Source organism: Chrysemys picta, chromosome 6 (genome assembly GCF_011386835.1).
Source record: "Chrysemys picta bellii isolate R12L10 chromosome 6, ASM1138683v2, whole genome shotgun sequence".
NCBI lineage: Eukaryota > Metazoa > Chordata > Testudines > Emydidae > Chrysemys > Chrysemys picta.
In genome coordinates this window covers 94280137-94302522 of record NC_088796.1, presented here as the reverse complement: position 1 = coordinate 94302522, position 22386 = coordinate 94280137, and the positions used below count along the sequence as shown (strand labels likewise).

The 22386-nt window shown below is 43.9% G+C and overlaps 1 protein-coding gene and 1 long non-coding RNA gene across 16 annotated transcripts in view; one reads left to right on the top strand and one right to left on the bottom strand.

The window, feature by feature from the left end:
- Positions 1-22386, bottom strand: part of TJP2 (tight junction protein 2) — a 90141-nt gene that overhangs the window by 55627 nt on the left and 12128 nt on the right. For 11 of the 15 annotated variants that reach the window (XM_065550463.1, XM_065550466.1, XM_065550469.1 and 8 more), the window contains one exon: positions 13728-13848. The gene's annotated coding sequence lies outside the window, so the exon portion shown is untranslated. Of the gene's footprint in view, positions 1-8919; positions 9144-13704; positions 13852-22386 lie in introns of those variants that run through there. The other 4 variants (XM_065550471.1, XM_065550479.1, XM_005296740.4 and 1 more) reach the window with 4 other exon arrangements.
- Positions 685-17799, top strand: LOC135972426 (uncharacterized). The gene is made up of 3 exons (XR_010588877.1): positions 685-957; positions 2571-2679; positions 17362-17799. It is a non-coding gene; the product is annotated as an uncharacterized LOC135972426 (long non-coding RNA).

Here is a 22386-nt window from a genome sequence, read left to right as displayed (position 1 = left end):
CATTTTTGAGCAACCCATTTATATCCCCAGTGGCTAGCATCTGATATATCCTTTTCTAGTAAAAGATTAATACTTTTTATTAAAAGGGAAAAAAGCTATTATGTATTTAAGATCTAAATGGGAAGACAGTGACTTTTAGATGGGTAATAGCATTCCTGCAATAGTGTCTAATCTTTTATTATACATGTTTTAGACAATTTCTGAATAATTCACTGTTACCCCACTTTCCACAAAGTAATATCTTGCAACAGCAGAGATCTCAACATTATAGTTTTCATGCCAAACACAGATATGTTATGCCTGCTTAAGTGTAGAAAGTTTGATTTTTCTTCCTAATAAAGTTTATCATCTAAAAATGTTACTTCTCTCCCCATCCAGAACAAACACAAATAGAACAAAACAAAATGCTTTGCTCATGGGCAGCTGTTTTATATGTAAACTTTTACATTAGTTCAGAAATTGAATGGGCTAGTACAAGGATAAGAAAAGCAAGCAAGGAGAAATCTATGGCTAGCAGAATTCAGAACTGTCACAGGGCATGGCTCCACTCCTGCCTTCTTCCCTGCAGAAACTGTATGGACTCCAGTGGTTGTGCATTCACCATACCCTTTTATTTTATTTATTTCCCTCCACCATTTCTACAACAGCCCCTGTGAACAATCTATTTACAGCACCAACTGTAGGGTTACCATCCGTCCGTATTTCCCCGGACATGTCCGGCTTTTGCGTCTCTAAATAGCCGTCCGGGAGGAATTGGTAACAAGGTTAAAATGTCCGGGTTTTTTTCTCCCTCGCCTCCCTCCCTCCCTTCCATGCAGAGTGTGGCTGCTGATTGGGCGGCTAGGCCGATTGACCCACTCCCATTGGCCTCCAGCAGCCAGAGCCCTCCCCTGCTCCCCCCTCCCTCTCTCTGTAGTCCTCTGTAACACACAAACAGACCCACGTGGAGCCAGAATGGTAAGGGGAGTGGGGGTGCGCAGTTAGGGAGCGGGGGAGTGTTGGATGGGTCCCCAGCCTCCACCTGCCACCCCCCCTCCGTGCATCCCCCCCTCGGTGGGTCCCCCATTCCTGTCTGCCTGCTGGCTCGGCAGTACATGCAGACAACTGCTGTCTGCTGCCCCTGGGTCCTAGTGCCCCCATCCACTAATGGGAAGACAGGCTGCCCTTACCCTGCCCTTCCACCCTAGCCCTGAGCCTCTCCAACCCCCCAAACCCCCCAGCCTTCATCCCCACACACCCTAATCCTCTGCTCCATCCCTGAGCCCCCTCCTGCATCATGAACCCCTCATCCCCAGACCCACAGCCCTCACCCCTGCATCCCCTCCTATCCCCAAACTCCCTCCCAATCCCCCTCCCTCTTCCCACACACCCCCTCCTGCCCTCAAACTTCCTCCTAAAGCCTGCACCCCCTCCCTTTGCACCACCTCTCACCCCCAAACTCCATCCCAGAGCCTGCACCCCTCACCCCCTCCTGCACACCCACCCCCTGCCCCAGCCCGGAGCCTGCACCCAGCACCCAAACTCTATCCCAGAACCTGCACCCCTCCTGCACCCTAATCCCCAGCCCAGGACCTGCACCCCAGACCTCCTCCCCCCACCCAAACCCCCTCCCAGAGCCTTAGGCAGGTGGGGTGGGGGGTTCTGGGCACCACCAAAATTTCTACAACCCTGCCACCCATGCGAGTGGATAAGGATCAGGGCAGTCAGGGAACAGGTAGGGTCCTGGGGGGGGGGGGCAGTTAGGGTAGGGGGTTCTCAGCAGGGGACAGTCAGGGGACAAGAAGCAGGGGGGGTTGGGGTTCTGAGGGGAGCAGTCAGGGGGTGGGAAGTGGGAGGGAGTGGATGGGGCGGGGCTAGGGCGGGGCTTCCCCCCCCCCCAGTGTCCTCTTTTTTGTTTGTGGAAATATGGTAACCCTAACCAACTGTGCTTTTTGGCCCTCTCCCTAAGACCTGAGGGGAACAGAGGTCTCCCACTCTTGAGGCCTCCAAATTGCTGAGCTCAACTAGCCCTGATCCCCTCTCTCCTCTTTGGCATGTCCTTCCTGTCTCTTTATCAGCCTTGGTCTGATGGGGTAATTGGCTCCTTCTCCCATTTAGCTGGCCAGCCCCGATTGTCTGATTACCCCCATCAGCTTTCTCAAGGGGAACTAATTCACATCTGAATGATTAGAGTGCAGGCTCACCAGTTCACCCGCTGCACTATGTCACAGGACAAATAAGGAGTTTTAAGAATCCCAAGAATGGTATTGGTCCATTAGTAGATGGGAATGGTAGAATTCCCAATAATAATACAGAAAAAACCTCCAAATATTTATTGAACACTTCTCTGTTCTGCATTGGGTGGGGGAACAGATAATATAATCTCATCACATGCTGATGAGAACACTGTTAATTCCACTAGTATCTCAATAGGATGTTAAACAGAAGCTACTAAAGTTAGACATTTTAAAATCAGCAGGTCCAGATAACTTGCATCCAAGATTTTAAAAGAGCTGGCTGAGGATCTCACTGAACCATTAATGTGGATTTTCAATAAGTCTTGAAGTACTTTTTTTTTTTTTTTTTTAAAGGGCAAAAGGAATGACCTGGGTAATGATAGGCCTGTCAGCCTGACATTGATCCTGGACAAGATAATGGAGCGGCTGATACAGGACTCAATTAATGAAGAATTAAAAGAGGGTAATGTAATTAATGCAAATCAACCTGGGTTTATGGAAAATAAATCCTGTCAAACTAACTTGGTATTTTTTTTATGAGATTACAATTTTGGTCGATAAAGGTAATAGTGTTGACATAATATATTTGGAAGTCTTTAAGCCATTTGACTTGGTATCACACGATATTGTGACTAAAAAACTCAGACAACATAAAATTAACATGGCACACATGAAATGGATTAAAAACTAGCTAGCTGATAGGTTTCAAATTGTAATGGTAAATGGGGAATCATTATTGAGCAGGTGTATTTCCTGTGCGGTCCCACAAGGATCTGTTCTTGGCCCCTTATACTATTTAACATTATCAATCAATGACCTGAAAGGGAACATCAAATTCTCACTGATAAAGTTTGCAGATGACACAAAAATTGGAAGAGTGGTAAATAATGAATAGGACAAGTCACAGATACAGAGCAATCTAGATCACTTGGTAAACTGGGCACGAGCAAACATGGGTTTTAATACAGCTAACTGTAAATGTATACATCTAGGAACAAAGAATGTAGGCCATACTTACAGGATGGGGGGGGGGGGGGGACTCTATCTTGGAATACAGTGACTCTGAAAAAGACTTTGGGATTGTGATGGATAATCATCTGAATACATGTTATATACATCTGAATACATCTTAGCGTGATGATGTGGCCAAAAGAGCTAATGCAATCCTTAGATGCACAAACAAGGGAATCTAGAGTAGGAGTAGAAAGATTATTTTACCTCTATTATAGAACTGGCGCTAGGCATAAGCAGACTAAACAACTGCTTAGAGCACTGAGCAATTCAAAGGGGCCACCTATTAATTATTAGTATTTGGGGTGGGGGCAAAATATTCCTGCTTCGGGTCCCCAGTTGGCTAGCACCGGCACTGCCTCTATATTTGCCGCTGGTGCAACCATTGCTGGAATAACGTGTCCAGTTCTGGTGCCCACAATTCCAGAAGGATGTTAATAAATTGGAGAGGGTTCAGAGAAGAGCCAGAAAAATGATTAAAAGGATTAGAAAACATGCCTTAGAGTGATAGACTCAAGGAGTTCCATCTATTTAGCTTAACAAAAAGGTGGTTAAGGGGTGACTTGATTACAGTTTATAAATATCTACATGGGGAACAAATATTTAATAATGGGCTCCTCAATGGAGCAGATAAAGATATAACATGATCCAATGGCTGGAAGTTGAAGCTAGACAAATTTAGACTGGAAATAAAGCAAACTTTTAACAGTGAAGGTAAATTAGCCATTGGAACTATTTACCAAGGATTGTGGTGGATTCTCCATCACCAACAATTTTTAAATCAAGATTGTATTTTTTCTAAAAGGTTAGCGTTAGAAATAATTATGGGGAAGTTCTATGGCCTATGTTACACAGGAAGTCACAGGTTTCTCAACCCATGTGTTGGGACCCAAAATTGGGTTGCCAGAATATTTCGAAGGGTCATGTGGCAGCAGGGCCATAACCTGGGCAGGGTGAGCTGGCCAGCCACCCAGGGCGCAAAGCAGGGGAGGGGGGCGGATAGGAGGGGGAAGAGAGAGACAGACAGACAAAAATATGAAAAAAATTGTAGAAGATAAAAGCCCTGCAGCAAGCATAGTATTGCCACCCTTACTTCTGTCCTGCTGCTGGCAGCAGCACTGCTTTCAGAGCTGGGCTCCCGGCCAGCAGCCTCCACTCTCTGGCCACCCAGCTCTGAAGGCAGTGCTGCCACCACCAGCAGCGCAGAAGTAAGGGTGGCAGTATCATACCATGCCTAGTTATAGCACTGCGTGGCAACTCTTGTCCCATGTGGCTGTCTGGGCTCACCTCCCTGCTCCAGGGACTGCAACTTCTGGGGTCCCTGCACCACTCAGGTTTGGCCCAGCTGTCACGACGAAAGCAGTCTGAGTAGGGTCCTGAGCCCAAAAAGATTGAGAACCATTGGACCAGATGATCACAATGGTCCCTCCTGGCCTTCGAACCTATGAGAAGGATGTAGATCAGCAATGTTTATAGAACACAAAGCTAAAGCTGGTATGGTCTGCAGTGAAAGAGCATATTTTCTCGATAGTATATTCAGAAACTTGCTGAAACTAGAAAGGAATGTACAGAAGCTTTGAAAAGAGGGAGTCTGATAGAAATCACACTGCTTGATTCAGAAAAAGGGACTGTAATTTTCTCTCTCCAGCTCTATCATTCAACCACCAGAGCAACGCAACTCCAGGAGGATGGGGCAAGAGTTGGTTGCAAAGAACTAAAGCTTCAAAAAAATTGCTTCCCCCCTATGCCTACCCCAGACAGAGAGGCCTGCCTGTGCATATAAGATGCAGAGATAAGGGAAGAGAAGACAACAGCTGAGTAATACAGGGAGCGTACAGATGTAATAACACTTTAGAAAAGTGCAAACAGCATATTACTTTGTTTGATGTATGCACATGCTTACAGAGAAAACAATGAAGGATTTCCTGTACACCAGGGGTTCTCAACCTTTTTCTTTCCGAATCCCCCCCAACAACATACTGTAAAAACGCCACCGCCCTGCAAGGGGCAGGGGCGGCTCCAGGCTTAAGCTGCAGGTGGTGGTGGTGGAAGGGCTCTGGGTTTCAGCTACAGGTGGGAGCTTCTGCCCCACAGGGCTGAGGGGGGTCTCGAGGACTTGGGGCTTCTGCCCCATCGGGCGGGGGGTGGCTTGGGACTTTAGCCCCAAGGGGCAGCTTCTGCTGGAGCTCTGGGGTTCTGCCCCACAGGGAGCCGGGACTCAGGCCTTCTGTCCGGGGGAGCAGGGAGTGCTGAGGGTCAGGGCTTTAGCCCCACAGGGCGGGGCTCAGGACTCCAAGCTTCAGCCGCCGCGTACTGGGGCTCAGGGTGGCCCTGCTTGGCAGACCCCCTGAAAAGGCTCACAGACCCCCCAATAAGCTGTGGACCCCGGCTGAGAACTGCTGCTGTACACCAAGCCTTGTAACCCAATTCTTCTCTAGTTTAGTCTCCAGACCTTTCTTTCTAAACTACCCTTCACAGAGAGCACTGCTATGCAGCAGCACCCTGAAAAGGCAAGATTTGTAATGAGGACTTAAATTCAGAACACACACTTGTCTTCAGCTCGTTCCATTGGAGAACAACAAAGCAGAATTGCAGCCAAATGTTTTATAGAAGCAATGTCCAATCTTTTCATCCTGAGGGCCAAACTTATTTCAGGAGGCCCATCATCCCCATCTCTCATTTTTTGTACTGTAAAAAGAAGAGAAATCATCTGCAAGTTCCCTGCCAGGAATTTATGTGGTGGGGGTGGGGGTGCTAAGGGGAGGGTAAAGAACCCCCAACAGGCATAGAGCATGGGGCTTGTTAAGGGCAGGAATGCAGCATGCTCCAGCTATCCCTAGCCAGCAGGTGGTCCCTTGGGAACCATAGCAGCTGGCACAAGTTAGAGAAGACCCCATGCTGCTCTCAGCGTCGCTTCTTTTCCCTCTCTTGGGCTACTCTGGGTGGAGGAGGGTAGCAGATGGGAGGGGAGCCATCCCTTGTTAGGCGCTCTCCTAAGCTCAGGCACAGCTAGTCAAGCTCCTACCTTGCTCTCCCTAGCTCCCTTAGCCTGGCTGGTAACCAGACCATGGAGTAGCCACAGCTACCATTCTCTTCCCTCTTCTGCAGTGCCAGGGATGTGCTGACCTGGAATGGCAGGGAAGGGACAGCAACCACGCAGATCACTCCTGGCTCACCACAAAGCTGCTATGGAGGCAGCAGGGAAAGCAGTGGAGCAAGCAGTGCTCCCAATCTTCTCCCCATAGTGATAAATCAAAGCTGAAGCAAAGCCACAGGGTCTGAGGGCATGTCTCAGGGAGCACATTTTAAACATATAGGAAGAAAATGTGTCTATCCCTCACAATTGCCCTTGAAGGCCCCAATTTAGTGCCTGGAGGACCATAAGTGACTCTCTGGCCACAATGGGATCCATTCTGTATCATAACTAACACACCCACCCACTCCTAAGCCAAAACATAAGCCACTGTCAGCTGCACAAGTAGGGCTTCTCCTGCTCACTTCCTAACACCACAGTTAATTCTCCCTCTCACAGGGCTCAGTGCCCTGGGGACCTGCGAGAGAGAATATTCTGAGGCAGAGCAGCATGCCCTGCTGGAATGTTACCTAACTCTTTGAAAATCATTAAGTGGGAACACTTGCCTGTCCCACAGAATACTGCAGTGGATAGGGTTATGCAAGAGCAGAACTACCATTTCAAAATAATAGTAAAGCATTCTCGTTGTCTGTTCTAGAGGGGACAGAAGTGATATCTGTGAACCACAGCTTACACAATCCAAGAGGCCACCGCTGCAACTCCATGTGCACAGGGGCATTGCAAGGAGTGATATTTTAAAATCAATCCCATTCCTGGGAGAATTAAACATCACTGAACTATATGACAAATGTGCAAACAACTCTCTCCATAACCACATCTCCCATTGTGCTCTCTAGTTTAAATACACAAAGCAGACATTGAATTTGACCACGGGCAAACAATCTACATTCTATGCAGCAACAATTTAGAGAGATGACTTGCTAGAGCACATGATCATGAGAAACCCATTATTACTTCTGCAAATTATCAAATATTACTGTGAATGAAGGAATTGTGCAGCCATCAGCTTCAGCAAGAACACTCCAGACTGTAATATTTTAACATTAGTTTTAATTCGTATCTTGTAGTAATCAGCACACACACAAGTATCCCCCATTGACTGGCGACTGGTTATACCAGGGGTAGGCAATCTATGGCACATGTGCCGAAGGCGGCATGCGAGCTGATTTTCAGTGGCACTCACACTGCCTGGATCCTGGCCACTGGTCCGGGGGGCTCTGCATTTTAATTTAATTTTAAATGAAGTTTCTTAAACATTTTAAAAACCTTATTTACTTTACATACCACAATAGTTTAGTTATATATTATAGACTTATAGAAAGAGACCTTCTAAAAACGTTAAAATGTATGACTGGCACGCGAAACCTTAAATTAGAGTGAATAAATGAAGACTCGGCACACCACTCCTGAAAGGTTGCCGACCCCAGGTTATACTAATCAAAACCAAGTGGTTATTTGTTGTGTTATGAATTAGGCTGTATTTTATTATTTCTGAATTGTGCCTTTTTCCTGGATTTTCTGAAAACATTTTTACATGTAATATTTATGTCAATGTCATGACTACTAGGCAGTGATATATAATGGTAAAATCAGGGGACTAGGAACACACTTCAGTGACAGATGCCAGTGTGACATACCAGGGTACAATCTAGACCAGTGGTTCCCAAACTGGGGTTTGCAGAACATTACAGGGGGTTTGCCAGAAAAAAAAATCACTAATGGCGGACAGAGGACCCCGGATATTGGAGACAGCAGGTGGGACCAGGTTGCAGGGCAGACACCCCGAGCCCCAGGGAGAGCGGGGCCGGGTAGTTGGGGCTGACAGCCTGAGTCCTGGTGGTCAGCGCGGGAACCGGCAGCCCAAACCCCAGCGCTCCACGGGGGGCTGGCAGCCTGAGCCCCAGGGAGAGTGGGGCTGGGCAGTTGGGGCTGGCAGCCCGAGCCCTGCCCCCATCAGCGGGGGAGCCAGCAGCCCGAACCCCAGCCCGAGCCCCAGGAAGAGCGGGGCTGGCAGTTGGGGCATCCATCACACTGAGGAAATTTAAACTTAAATCCCTGAAAATATTCATTTTTAGGAGGGAGTTCACGAGATTTCACAATTTAGTGACAGGGGTTCGCGGGCTGTTAACGTTTAGGAACCACGGATCTAGACTAATGAGTAGCTGTGTGACCCCTACTCTCTAACCTGAGGTGCCCTTTACAATGCCTTGCTGCTCACAAACAGCCTTCAGCATGTAAGTCGCTCTCAGCTATGTTTCTGTGTGTGCTGCACCCAGTCAGCTACACTTTAGCTCTTACCAGCCTTAAAAAAAAAAAATCACCACAAGGTGACCCCAAAACACTCCCAGTCTCAGATTTTCCCCAGGAACATACATGTCCTACACTGCCCAACCCTCTCCTGGACAGTACAAATACATTCCCTTTAAGGGAATAATATGCACACAACTTGTTACCCCAAATGAGGTTACCCAGACACTTCAATTTGAACACACTGGATTAGATAAAACAACAAAACAAGTTTATTAATTACAAAGAGAGATTTTAAGTAATGATGCATAAAAGTCAGAAATGGTTACAAGAAAAAGATAAAACTCTTACTAGTATTGATTTAAGAAACTCTCTTAGTTGCAATAAAACTTTCTCATCTCCAGCAGATTACTGGCCAAACTCTCTAGGTCAGGATTCCTCCATCAGAATCCAATTACTTCTCCCCATTTGTCTCTTTAGGTGCAGTGAATGCGAAGGGCAGAGAGCGAGAAGGATGCTTAGGGGTGTTTGTTCCTCCTCTTTATAGTTTCAGTCCCTCTCCTGAAAAACATTTCCAGCTGAGAACCAGGAGCCAAAGAGTCTATGTGGAAGGATATTCCCTGCTTGTTTTTTCACCTGCTTCAACTTCCTTTGTATTCCCTTCCTGCTTGATGACTTTGTTTACTGCTTAAATGTAAATTAACCAGAGCACACATTCCTTTGTTTAGGACAGACCTGTTTGCCAACTTCTGCTTGGGTAGGGCTGTGGGGTTTGGAACGTGTGTTAATATCACCATACAGGGGGATCTTATAACTTCATATACTATGTTGACACACACATTTTACCAGGACAATATTGACCAGCAATTAATGAGTTTTCAAATCATACCTTACAAGGCATACTTTGTACAAAGATAATTACAATAGTGCGTAGGGTGTGACTACAGGGGTGTATTCTGTCACAGCTGGACATTCAGCACTTGTGAGAATTAGACCACTTATTCGGGCACCTAAATAAGGATTTAGGAGCTTAATTTTAGGCATCTAGTGTTAAAAATCTTAGCCCAGAAGATCTGGGTTCTATTCCCAGCTCTTCCACAGATTCCTATACAATCTTGGGCACATCAATTGTGTCTCTCAGTTTCCCCTATCCATAAAATGGGGCTAACACATACCACAGTAATATTATTTAAGATCCTCTAATGAAAGGTGCTATCAATGATTTTCTAATACCACCATGCTATTAAGCTCCCCTTCCCCACATCATAGCTTTTTAAAGGTGATGGCAAACTGCATTCCAAGTTACACATAAAACAGTTTGTCTAGCCTTAATGATTGAAAGCAATGGATTCATTAATATCTTTTATAGCGATTTGAGGGGTGGAGGAAATACAGTAGAATGAGCCTTCAGCACTGCTTAGAGGATTAGCTAGTGCAGGAATGCCCAAACAGGTGCAACATACAAGCTACAAGACATAGCATACTGAAGCTGTACTCAGCTTTAATGCAGAGATTACAGGTCCCAGCGTACAATGTTTGATATTGTTCATCACACATCATAATCGGTTGTCTCAATGGGATAACAGTCACTGTAGAACTACATAGGGCACTTGTGGCTACCCCTAGTCTGGCTTCTATGACTACAAAAAACCCACCACCAAATATCTACACATTTTCAACTCTGCTGGGAAAAGCAGGTTATTCTCTTTCAGTGTAGAGATGCAACACAAACGGAACTGAAAATTTTAAAGGAGTTTAGATTAATGTAAGCTTAGAGTGAGAAAGTGTGCTAAACTTTATGATGAATTGTGACTGGCACTTGATTACAGTTCACAAAGTGAAAAATTATTTCAGCCACTGTGACAGACTAAATTAAAAACCCACTGCAGAGAGATCACTACATTAAGAACAACATTATACTTTAAAGAGCAAGATACCAAACCTATCAATTCATTTATAGTGCTAGTTTAGAAGTCTTTGGCTACTTTGTTTGCATAAGATTTTTAGCAGTGGGCCCAGAATTTTCTTATGCTAAAATACAATGCAAAACATCATGAGCACCCAAAGCAAGAAGAACTGTATCTCTGCAAAAATAGAGATGAAATGCACAGAGAAGTACAGTGCCAAGCAACTGTTTACTCTGAATAGATTTTCACCTACTGTATAATGTTGAAATACATGCAATAGCATTCTGAACCGTAGCAAATGGGAGAGGCAGTACAGTCTACTGTACAATGGGCAGACCGCAGGCCAAACCCTGACTGCCAGATGCTTTTGAACAGACCCCCAAATCTTTTTATTTACTTATTATTATCATTATCATCATCATCATCATCGTTATTTTTTTAATTATCTTCTCTGGAGTCTGGACCTTGACAAAAAATAATTGACTACCCCTGGTCTACTGGATAGAGCACTGAACTGGTACTGAGACTTGGGATCTATTCCTGACTCTGCCACTGGCCTTTTAGATGACCATTCTGTGCCTCAGTTTCCCCATCTTAAAATGGGATTAATGATACTGACCTCTTTTGTAGAATGCTTTGATATCTAGTGATTAAGCTAAAAGACCAGTATTATTATTATTAATCAATATTAAATGCACTGTACTACTAAAAATTCTGAACAAAAAGAGGAGCAATTTTAAAGCCACAATTAATATATGCTCTTCTCTCTGCAGAACCTCATTAAAAAGAGGACCTATTCAGCACTCATTTCACAGGCAAAACTCCCCTGGACTATTTTAGAATAGATGACATGAAAACATTGTGTTTAAAAATGATTTTGTTTCCATTGTGCATCTCCTGTATTCTTCATTTCTCTTCCACAGTTCTTGATTATTAATCACATCTGTTTGACATTAAGATCTTTGTCTCTTAATAGTTCGAGAGAAATGGCAATGGGAGTTGATGAACTCAAGTTCCACTAATATTAAAAATCTTTTCCACAATAATCAATGTTTAAGTCACAAACAGAACATTCCACGATAATCAATGTTTAAGTCACAAACAGAACAAGCAGACACCAGGTGGAAAGAAAGATCCTGCTTTCATGGAGACTACCATATTTATCAAGGGCAAGTGGAGAGAAATACAGAAAGTATATGACATACAATAAAAAAAAAAAAAGCTTTGCTTGTAAAAAAACATCAGTTAAGGGGGAAAAAAAAGTTCCAACAGGCTTTAGCAGCTCTTTAACTAAGTCCTTCCTTGACAGCATAAATCCACCTTCACATCACTCTCTCTCCCCCCTTATCTACTGTATCTCATCACATCACCCCTGCTGATTCAGCACATCCCTGTTGTTATCCTCTCCAAAGCACAGTGTAAAAATTATAGTGGCACCTAACCCTGCATAACCCCCAAAACAGGGGGATGAGGAAATATTACCTGCCCTCCTCTTGGAGTTAATACCCCCCCCAGCATAAAACTGTCTTCTCTGCAGCAGCAGGGGTGTTGTTTCAGCCTTTTTATCCCCAGACCGCTGACTTCGTCTACATCCTCACTAGGGAATTAAACAAACCACCCTTCGCTTACGATCACCAGTTCATCTGAACTGCTGGGAGCCCAAACGTACATCAGGCTTCGGTAGCTGGATGCATTTTCATGAGTGTGCCAGCAGAAAAAATGGGTCTGGTCATTGGAGCCTTTTCTACAATGGACTCCCATCAGTTCAGCTGAACTGATGGCAGCAGTAGGGGATTTTCAATAGGCTAAACTCCATAATGTAGACAGAACTTTACAGCGGAAAGCAGAATCTGCTTTTTTGCCTGCCCGGGTGGGTGCAGGTTAAAACAGAACAGGGTCTGGTTCCTGATGTGCAGTGCACAATGCCTTTCCTTCCCACGGGTGTTTTCAGGATTATGTTCTTAACACATCTGTTGGAAAGTGCAAGGAGGGCATTCCTGCCCATTACCTCTCCACTGTCAGCAGGACCAGTGCAAGGAAGTTTCACGCCCTAGGCGAAACTTCCACCTTGAGCCCCCACCCCCCATCCCAGCAGCAGCTCCCCCCCCCCCAGCCCTGAGGCGCCCCCCCGCGGCAGCTCCCCCCCCCCCCGGGGAGCCGTGCAGCAGCTCCCCACCCCAGCTCACCTCCGCTCCGCCTCCTCCCCAAGCACGCTGCCCCCGCTCTAATTCTCCTCCCCTCCCAGGCTTGCAGCGCCAAACAGCTGATTGGCGCCACAAGCCTGGGAGGTGGAAGAAGTGGAGCAGCGATAGTGTGCTCGGGGAGGGGGCGTAGCAGAAGTGAGCTGGGGTGGGGAGCCCTGCGGCAGCTCTCCCCCCCCCACCCTGAGGCACCCCCGCAGTAGCTCCCCACCCCCCCATGTCCCGGGGAGCCATCCGGCAGCTCCCCACCCCAGCTCACCTCTGCTCCGCCTCCTCCCCAAGCACGCCGCCCCCGCTCTAATTCTCCTCCCCTCCCAGGCTTGCGGTGCCAAACAGCTGATTGGCGCCACAAGCCTGGGAGGGGAGGAGAATTAGAGTGGGGGCAACGTGCTCGGGGAGGAGGTGGAGCAGAGGTGAGCTGGGGTGGGGCGCTGCTGCACGGCATTTAGGCATTCTAAGATGCCTAAAAGATACATTTACCTTAATGATGTACTCTGAGAAAATATATGTGGCACAACACTACTCTCTCTGGGTATTCTAAGCTATCCATGACTCAGTAATTGAGTAATTCACAATCATTTTACCCTGTGTGCTTTAAAGTAATTGATTTTCTCCACACACACCAAATATTTATGTTGGTTGAAGACATTAACACAAATGAAACTAAACAAGTACTTAGCTAACGTTTTGCTCCTAAAATAGCATCTAACAGATGAACTAATCCAACCCAGTGTATCATTATTTACTTGTCACCAACGTACTTGATGTTTTGCAGACAAGGTCTCTACTTCAAAGAGCCTATGTTATGCGCTACCAAACTTTAGAGTATGCATGTATATATTGCTCCTAACTTATAAGGTAATTCCAATAGAATTACATTGGATCACTGCATGACCACCTGAAGAGTACAGGCTAATAAATCCATTTAAAACCACAGTTGAAGGAAATAATGATAATTTGTCACGTATCATAAAGCATTAACTATAACATTTTACAGATTTCAGGCTGATGACTTTTTCCTAACCGACCTTATGGATCTGTTAACTAGTACCTGGTGAGGAATGCTGCTTTTCGACACACTCTGTCTATTTCCGGTCAAGTGTTTTGGGCTTGAGGTATAGCTGTGCACCCAGTCCCACTCGCAAGGGGATGGCAGGGTAGTATTCTGTTTCCTGAAAAATAAAATTGCATTTAAGTCAAGCATAATCACAATGAACGTGTCAAGCTGTCCTGCACTGGCTCAAGGCATGAGCACCAAAAGCAGGGCAGACTGTTGAGAATCCCAAATGGTTATGAGCTCTATACTTAGATTTCACCAACCAATTATCAAGTGTAAACTCCTCAGGCACTATAACAGACTTAACCTGGAGTCACAGACAGTCCCCTTGGATACACCAACCCATCTTGCCACCCAGGTGAGCCTACCTTTGTGATAGATGGTCCCTTACACCAAGTATCACAGCAATATTCTGGTTACTTCAGTCCCAAAGAACCAGTAATTTACCCCATGCCAACTGCACTTTAGATCTCACACCAAAAGATAATACTTGTAGCCAATCCTATAATAAATTATCTAAAGATTTATTATATACGAAAAGGAAATGACAGTTATTTACAAGGTCAAAGCAGGTAAACATAGATAACTACAAGTTAGCTCCAATCTTAAAATTCAAAAAATAATAGAAACTTCAATAATAAGTGAGCTCTATAGGTCCTTTAGGGCTAACCTTGTCTAAGCACTGGAGATCTTTTGCTTACACCCTCCAGGGTCCAAGCCACATAAAGATATGGTTCCTTATTAGGAGTTTTTAATTCCCTTCCCCCTTCTGCTTTGAGCTGCAGACTCAGCTGATGGGAGGAAATCTCTTACATCACTCATCTTAATGGAGGTGTTGGGGGGGGGAAGAGTAAACAACAAAGTCTTTAGTCCTCGAACATTCCACACTAATCCATCTAGTATCGGGGAGCCTTCCTTGATGGGCAGGACATAAAACCTTCTGTTGGAGACCAGCGTTTCACACTGGTCTGGTGATTTACACAATTACAGAGGCTTACAATAGAAATGCTCAAATGTTACCTTACAATATGGATACCGATATTATAAGTGAGATTAATGCAGGCAGCAACTCACAAGCATTCCATAATGTCTAAACACTAAGCACACCCTTATCATTCTAATGCATATTTTAACAATATTAACACACAGGTGAGCCAGACTGATTCCAGCTATGTATTTGTCAGTGTTCAGTGGAGACAAAGGGACCTTGGAATGAGCTGGCACCTAGCCTGTCAGCATCACAGAAGGGTGATCATGAAGCCTGGAATAGTGACATCCATAAGAAAAGGGAATTAAAGCAATTTCTTCTAAGTTAGCTTGGCTGCTTGAACTGTCCCTGGCAGTAAAGCGGAAATGTTGCCTGCCAAAGGGGATCTTCAGCATTACTATTATTTGCTATGGTAGTGTCTAACCAAGTTCGCAGCCCCATTATGCGAAGTGCTGTACGAACACAAGAGACCGTCTCTGGCCTAAACAGTTTACAATCTAAGCAAGCAAGATAGACAGATTGGTAAAAAGGAAGCATTATCATCCCCATCCTGAAGCAGTATGTACTGATGATGTGACTTGCCACGGTCACATAGGAAGCCTGTAGCGGAACTGAAAACGCAACCCAGGTTCTCTAAGTCCTGTCCTATGCCTTGACAATAAGGCCAGCCTTCCTTTCCAAAACGTCTTATGCAAGTGATATGCTCAATCTCAGCCGAAAGATATGGTCCTACAGTCATTTGGCGGAGGTGGACCCACCTGTACATGGACTCATCATTTATACATCCTTCTGCTTAATAATCCACAGCCACCTCTGGTTAACAAGATAGCAGCAAGAAACGGATTGTGAAATAATCAACAGAAGAAATTCTTCAATTATTTATTACCTAAAGAATTTCTAAACCATATTTTATTTATCATTTTAGTTTTCACCCCTCTGTTTGAGCATAGCTATGTCTACGACAACAATCTATTTAGACTTGTTTTTACTTCTTAAAACAAGCACTTTCCAAACCCAAATTCAAGATGTGAAAACTGATTGATGGTGTGTGGTTTTTCCCCTGCTGTCTCTTTCAGCTCAAGAACATTCCCAGGGCGTGGGATAGGATTGTTTTAGTCATGGCACGATTTTGCAGCTGCAGGACAAAAGGACACTGCGGCATGTCCTTTGAGCAGTGAAAGATACATTATGAACATTAGTGTCAATTTTATTGTTACAGGCTGCACACACAATACTGATTTTCCAGGAAGCCGCGGGAAAGTTATACATTGGGCTAAAAATTAAAACATCATCACGGCCATAATTTTGGCTCCTTATAGAGAGGTCAACAGTTATAAATACTCAACTGCCACCTAAATCTCATCATTGTTCTACAATGACAAACATAAATGGTAAAGAAAATAAATCCGATGGTGCCTTTGATCTTTAAATAAAAATAATTGCATGATCAAAATAGCATGGGTTATTCTCCTTTCAAATTAAGCTTTATTCTTCCGTTTTGTTTATTCTCAGTAACTCTCCATCTACCACGTGGTAGTGCTGCAATTGAGAATACATCCCAATGTTGATTTTTACTATAGAAGTTATTAAGAGTTGGGAAAAATTAGAAAACCCGTCTAGATAAATGTTCATTAGAGCTGGTGCATGGAGAGATAACCTTCCACTGAACCTTAGCCCCTGGAAAATGATGTACAGGAGGGGAATTGAAAACAATTTGTTTGATTTTAAATTGTGGTTTGATTTAGTTACCTATGTACCTCGATCATATCATTAGAAGTTTACTGATCAACAAGTTAATATTTCAAGAGTTTATACCCAGATATTAACCAGTAACTGGAGCAAACCTTTATCAATGTTGATAAATACAAAGTAATGCACAATGGAAAACATAATCCCAACTATACATATAAAATGATGGGGTCTAAATTAGCTGTTACCACTTAAGAAAGAGATCTTGGAATCATTGTGAATAGTTCTCCTAAAACATCCACTCAATGTGCAGTGGCAGTCAAAAAAGCAAACAGAACGTTGGGAATCATTAAGAAAGGGATAGATAAGACGACAGAAAATATCATACTGGCTCTATATAAATCCATGGTACGCCCACATCTTGAATACTGCGTGCAGATGTGGTTGCCCCATCTCAAAAAAGATATATTGGAATTGGGAAAGGTTCAGAAAAGGGCAACAGAAATGATTAGGCGTATGGAATGGCTTCCGTATGAGGAGAGATTAGTAAGACTGGGACTTTTCAGCTTGGAAAAGCGACGACTAAGGGGGGATAAATCATGACTGGTGTGGAGAAAGTAAATAATGAAGTGTTATTTACTCCTTCTCATAACACAAGAACTAGGGGTCACCAAATTAATAGGCAGCAGGTTTAAAACAAACAAAAGGAAATATTTTTTCACACAACGCACAGTCAACCTGTGGAACTCCTTGCCAGAGGATGTTGTGAAGGCCAAGACTATAACAGGGATCAAAAAAAGAACTAGATAAATTCGTGGAGGATGGGTTCATCAATGGCTATTAGCCAGGATGGGCAGGGATGGTGTCCCTAGCCTCTGTTTGCCAGAAGCTGGGAATGGGCGACAGGGGATGGATCACTTGATGGTTACTTGTTCTGTTCATTCCCTCTAGGGCACCTGGCATTGGCCACTGTTGGAAGACAGGATACTGGGCTATATGGACCTTTGGTTTGTCCCAGTATGGCCATTCAGATGTTCTTAAGCACCTGAAGACTTATGCCACTGGAAACAGAACAACCCACCTGCCTCTTAATCATACCCGACTGTAGCACAAGATATTTTTGACCTTTTACTCTAAGGTACATTATAACCTCATTAAGATCTTCTTTGCTTTTTATTAAAAAGACCAATGACAATGTTGTAAACTCACTTCTGTTATCTGAACATGCACTTTAAATTCTAAACCCCTTAAAATATAATACATGTATCATCCTCAATATCTCACCAGAAGAGCCAAGATGTATGATCAATGCTGCTGGAAAGAAAAGCAAATAAGTGGATTGATGGGATATTGTCATCTGTAGTTTGATACTAGCTGAAGTTTGATAATAGAGACAATTTTTGCATCTTTGAAAATTTATCAGTTGTACAAGTGTTTTTTTTTTTAAATTAGCCTAATTTTCTATCAACCAACGTCTGTGTAAAACCAAGTTTGTTCCACTGGGCAACACACACATTCAGAGGACAGAAAAATGCAGAAAGAATGTGCCATTGCTTTCCAACACAGCTCCACAAGGTATTCAGAGAAACCACACAATCTGTTTATCAGCAAGTAAGGAGTGGCTGCAAAACTCAAACAGATTAGCATGTAGGTGCAGCCATGAAACAGAGGAAAAGTTATAGTTTGTGCAATGATAATAATGGGGTGGAACTGTTGCTAAATAGAGTGAAATTTGCATTTGGGAACTCTTCCAGTAGGTAACTTGTATCTAAGGGTCCATTTTAAGGCCTTGTCCACAGTTAACTGTTTCATAACAATTTCCCATTGTTGCAATACCACCACTGCAGCTCCAACATGGGGACCTCTAGTATAGATGAAGTGCTGAAATCTGCTAGCATTACCGTGTTGCCTAAACGTGCTCTGAGTAGGATTAGATGACACGATGGAAAGTGCACAGGATGCCTTGTCTACTCTAATCCTCCCACCCAGGGCCGGCTCTAGGATTTTTGCCGCCCAAAGCAAAAACAATTTTGGCCGCCCCCCCCCGTTCTTTAATTACCCCACCCCCGGCCCCGCCTCAACTCCGCCCCTTCTCCAAATCCCCAGCCCTGCCTCCTCCCCCCAGGCTCTCAAGCCTAGGAGGGAGGGAGGGGGAGAAGTGGCGCCCGCGCCGCGGCCACTCGGAGTCTTCCCCCCCCCCTCCCAGGTTTGAGAGCCTGGGGGGGGGGGGGGGAGACCCCGAGCCACCGCGGCGCGCGAGTCAGCTGTTTCGCGCACCGTGGCAGCAGCAGCGGAGGTGAGCTAGGGCGGCTGGGGCACATTTTTAGGGGCAGCATTCTGGCGCCGGCCATGCCGCCCCTAAAAATGTGCCGCCCCAAGCACCAGCTTGTTTTGCTGGTGCCTAGAGCCGGCCCTGCTCCCACCACTGGTACTATAAGTAGAGTGACAATTGTAGGAAATTAAAAAAAAAAAAAAAAAAAGGCTCAGTGTAGACACAGCCAAAAGAGACTGTCTTGTCAATTCTGGTTTCAGGTTTAGGTTTTGTATCAGCAAACTTTAAAAATATCTAAGACCCACAGGAATGTTTCCATAAGTTGGTCTTTAACAGAAGCTTTTTCTTTTTTCTTTCTTTCTTTTTTTCTTTTTTTTTTTTTTTTAATATATAAAGCAAGTTAACATTCCCCTACAGTGTTTCCAACAAAAACATTGCAGCATCCTGGTGTAGGAGAACATGAAAATAATTGACTAGAAACATACTACAAAACTAAACTGAAACTATCTGGTCTATTTACATCCTTGAAATGGAGTAAAATGCAAAAAGCAAACAAATACCAAGAACAGGGAGACCTTAGATTTTTTAAAGCTTTCAGCTTTAGCCCTCTAACAAGTGTTATTTGTAATACACATCTTTTTTAAAATGTAGTATTTAATCGACCAGTGCCAAATCGACGTATCCAGGGTTTTCACTACCTTGATGTCCAAAGATCTCAAGACTTTACATAGGCAACCATTTTTAATCATATTTTTTCATTGCAACTTAAAGGATTTTACTTTACTGTTCATTTAACAAAAATAAATTCAATCCTGGAAATTTATTTACCTTAAACATAAGAGACCTTTGATATTCAGCAGACAAAGCAATACTGAATGAAGTTCCCTAAAGAAATTAATGCTTTTCTTTTCCATCTTCAGGAGCTGTGAGATTTCCAACACAGATCTTAAGAAATGTGTTTTAAATATTTAAGGAGAAAAGTAGTCAAGGAATAATCAGGCTGCAAAATATCCATTTAATTTGCTATTGTAGAGAGTATGCTCCAGTTTATCTATTCAGTTCTTAAATCAGAAGTCTGCACAGAGTATTAAGTGTTACTACTGAGGATACTTCCAAATTACCTGAAAATGGCCATGCCAGTCAAGGACAGCATACACATTTGCCTAGGGAAACAACATTCTGCATCTTTTACTTCATAACACTATGTATTTTTAAAAGAAAATTATTTTTGTATGAATGATTCCTCGTCACTGCAGAGAACACAACTTTCTAGGTCAGTGTGCAGCTTTAAGGTAAATGTTAGTCTTTCGCAATTCCTCATTGACCAACTATTCAACACTTACCCTGGATGTTGCCAAAGGTTTGCATGTCTGCCCTCAGGAAGCAGTTCTCTCTTATTAAGGGGGGTAATGCCAATTGCAGCTTCTAGAATTGTTATATATTTCTTGTACCTCATTCTGCCACCAAGCTAAGTTACAATCAGTGTTCGGATGCAACATCTGAAGTCATCTCTTCTCAGAGATCCAAGCTTCTGCCTTTCTAAACGTGCTGCACGTTATAAGCTGTAGTAATAAAAATAACTTTTTTGTGCGGGAGGGGGTGGGGGGGAAGAGACTAAAATAAACTCCTGCCAGATTCCCCTGAAACGTCATTGTTACATAATTCAAACGATCTTTGAATAAAGCACTAATGAAAACGATTCAGAGACAATCATGGTTCTAAGCCTCGCCTGATAACGTACACTTTCCAATTTACTAATCCTGAGCTAAATCTCTGAGATTTATAATCTTCCAAGTACTAATAGAGTATTGGTGATTTCTCTCTCAGATCAACTCAAGGGCTAGTAAAGATGTATTCACAAAAGTTGATATTGTTTCAGATACTTCAGAATAGAAGCACCTACCCTGTCTCTCTCTCTCACACACACAACCCCACAATATGAGGGCTCTATTCAGCTTATGTATGGTCTATTCAGCACAAAGTTGGTAGGCAAGGGAGAAATGTTCACTTAAGTGGTGGTTACTTGTACAGAATTAAGCAAGCTAGAGACTCCATTATAATGCCACCTTTTATACCCTACACAGTACAAGTGCCACCTCACACAACTATGGAAACCATTTTCCATCTGTTGAAATTATTCCAACCGAGGCAAATTACTGCAGATACCAATACCTTCAGGTATGTTATAAGGGTGGAGAGAGTGGAGTGGGCATGATGGCACTGTTTCATGTTAGATCAGGGGTAGTGCCAAAGCCTACAGGTAAAATTATCCAGGGGAAATCAAAGAATCACATTTGATTCCAAAAATACTTAAGGCTCTAACATTCAGTCTAATCTGTGTGTAGACACACACACAGCGTTTGAGTGTGAGTGTATGCATGAGAGTGATTAGATCTTTATTTTAAAAAGGGGATAGGAGGAGGGGAAGTGTTTGCCCTGAAGTCCTGGGCCAAAATCTTCCTTCTTCTCACTGTTATGCAGTGTGTCGTGCCTAATAGTACCCTCTGTCCTTAAGATGCTTCCATTTCAATGGTATTGGATTTATACGGTCTGCAAGGCACTTTGGGATATTTCAGGACAGAGAGCATTGTCTTACATTTATACCTCATATTATTTATTGTACGGCCACTCCTACCTTCAATCTTAAATAATAAATCCTTGAATAGTCACTGCAAGGTCTTTACTACTTATTATAGTAATTTCCAGCATTATTGGCATGACTACAGAGCAGGGTTATGTGCACTACAAGAGTGTGCTTTAGAAATCACACCAACTGGTCCATGAAGACCCTGCGGGTGTGTATTAGAAGTTCCTTAGCGTGCATTATGTAGTGCACTGTGTTAACACACACTAGGGATCTTCTAGTGCAGTGCTTCTCAAAGCCGGTCTGCCGCTTGTTTAGGGAAAGCCCCTGGCAGTCCGAGCCGGTTTGTTTACCTGCCGCATCCGCAGGTTCGGCCGATTGTGGCTCGCACTGGCTGCGGTTCGCCATCCCAGGCCAATGGGGGCTGCAGGAAGTGGCATGGGCCGAGGGATGTGCTGGCCGCCCTTTCCGCAGCCCCCATTGGCCTGGAGCAGCGAACCGCGGCAAGTGGGAGCCGCGATCGGCCAAACCTGTGGATGCAGCAGGTAAACAAACCGGGCTGGACTGCCAGGGGCTTTCCCTGAACAAGTGGCGGCCCGACTTTGAGAAGCACTGTTCTAGTGCACACTAGCAGCAACTACATGGACCCATTAGTGTGCTTAGAAATCACACCTCCATGTAGACTAGTCATGCTATGTTGACTTTATCAGGTAGCCTTAGTCATAGCACCACAAGATACACAAAGAAACTGAATACTGAAGAGAAGTTTTAAGGTAGCACACAGTCTCAGGTGCATTATTAGATAGCAATTATTGGATCAGTCTCACACAAACAAGACAAAATTCAACATCCAGGGGTTCAGTAAGAGGCTACTAAAGATAATGGGCAGGCGGAAGCAATATTTTTTTTTCTTAACTAGCTATATAAATGCATAACCACACTATAATTGCAGCTGAATACATTCACATGTGGAGAATATGAAGTGTGAAAATATGTAATATTTTAGTCAAGTTTCTTATAACATTAAAATAGCAACATAGAAATGAAATTGACATTGCAACAATGTTTTTTCTCTATAAAGACCCTTCGCTGCTCTGTTTGGTTTTAAAAATCAAAATCT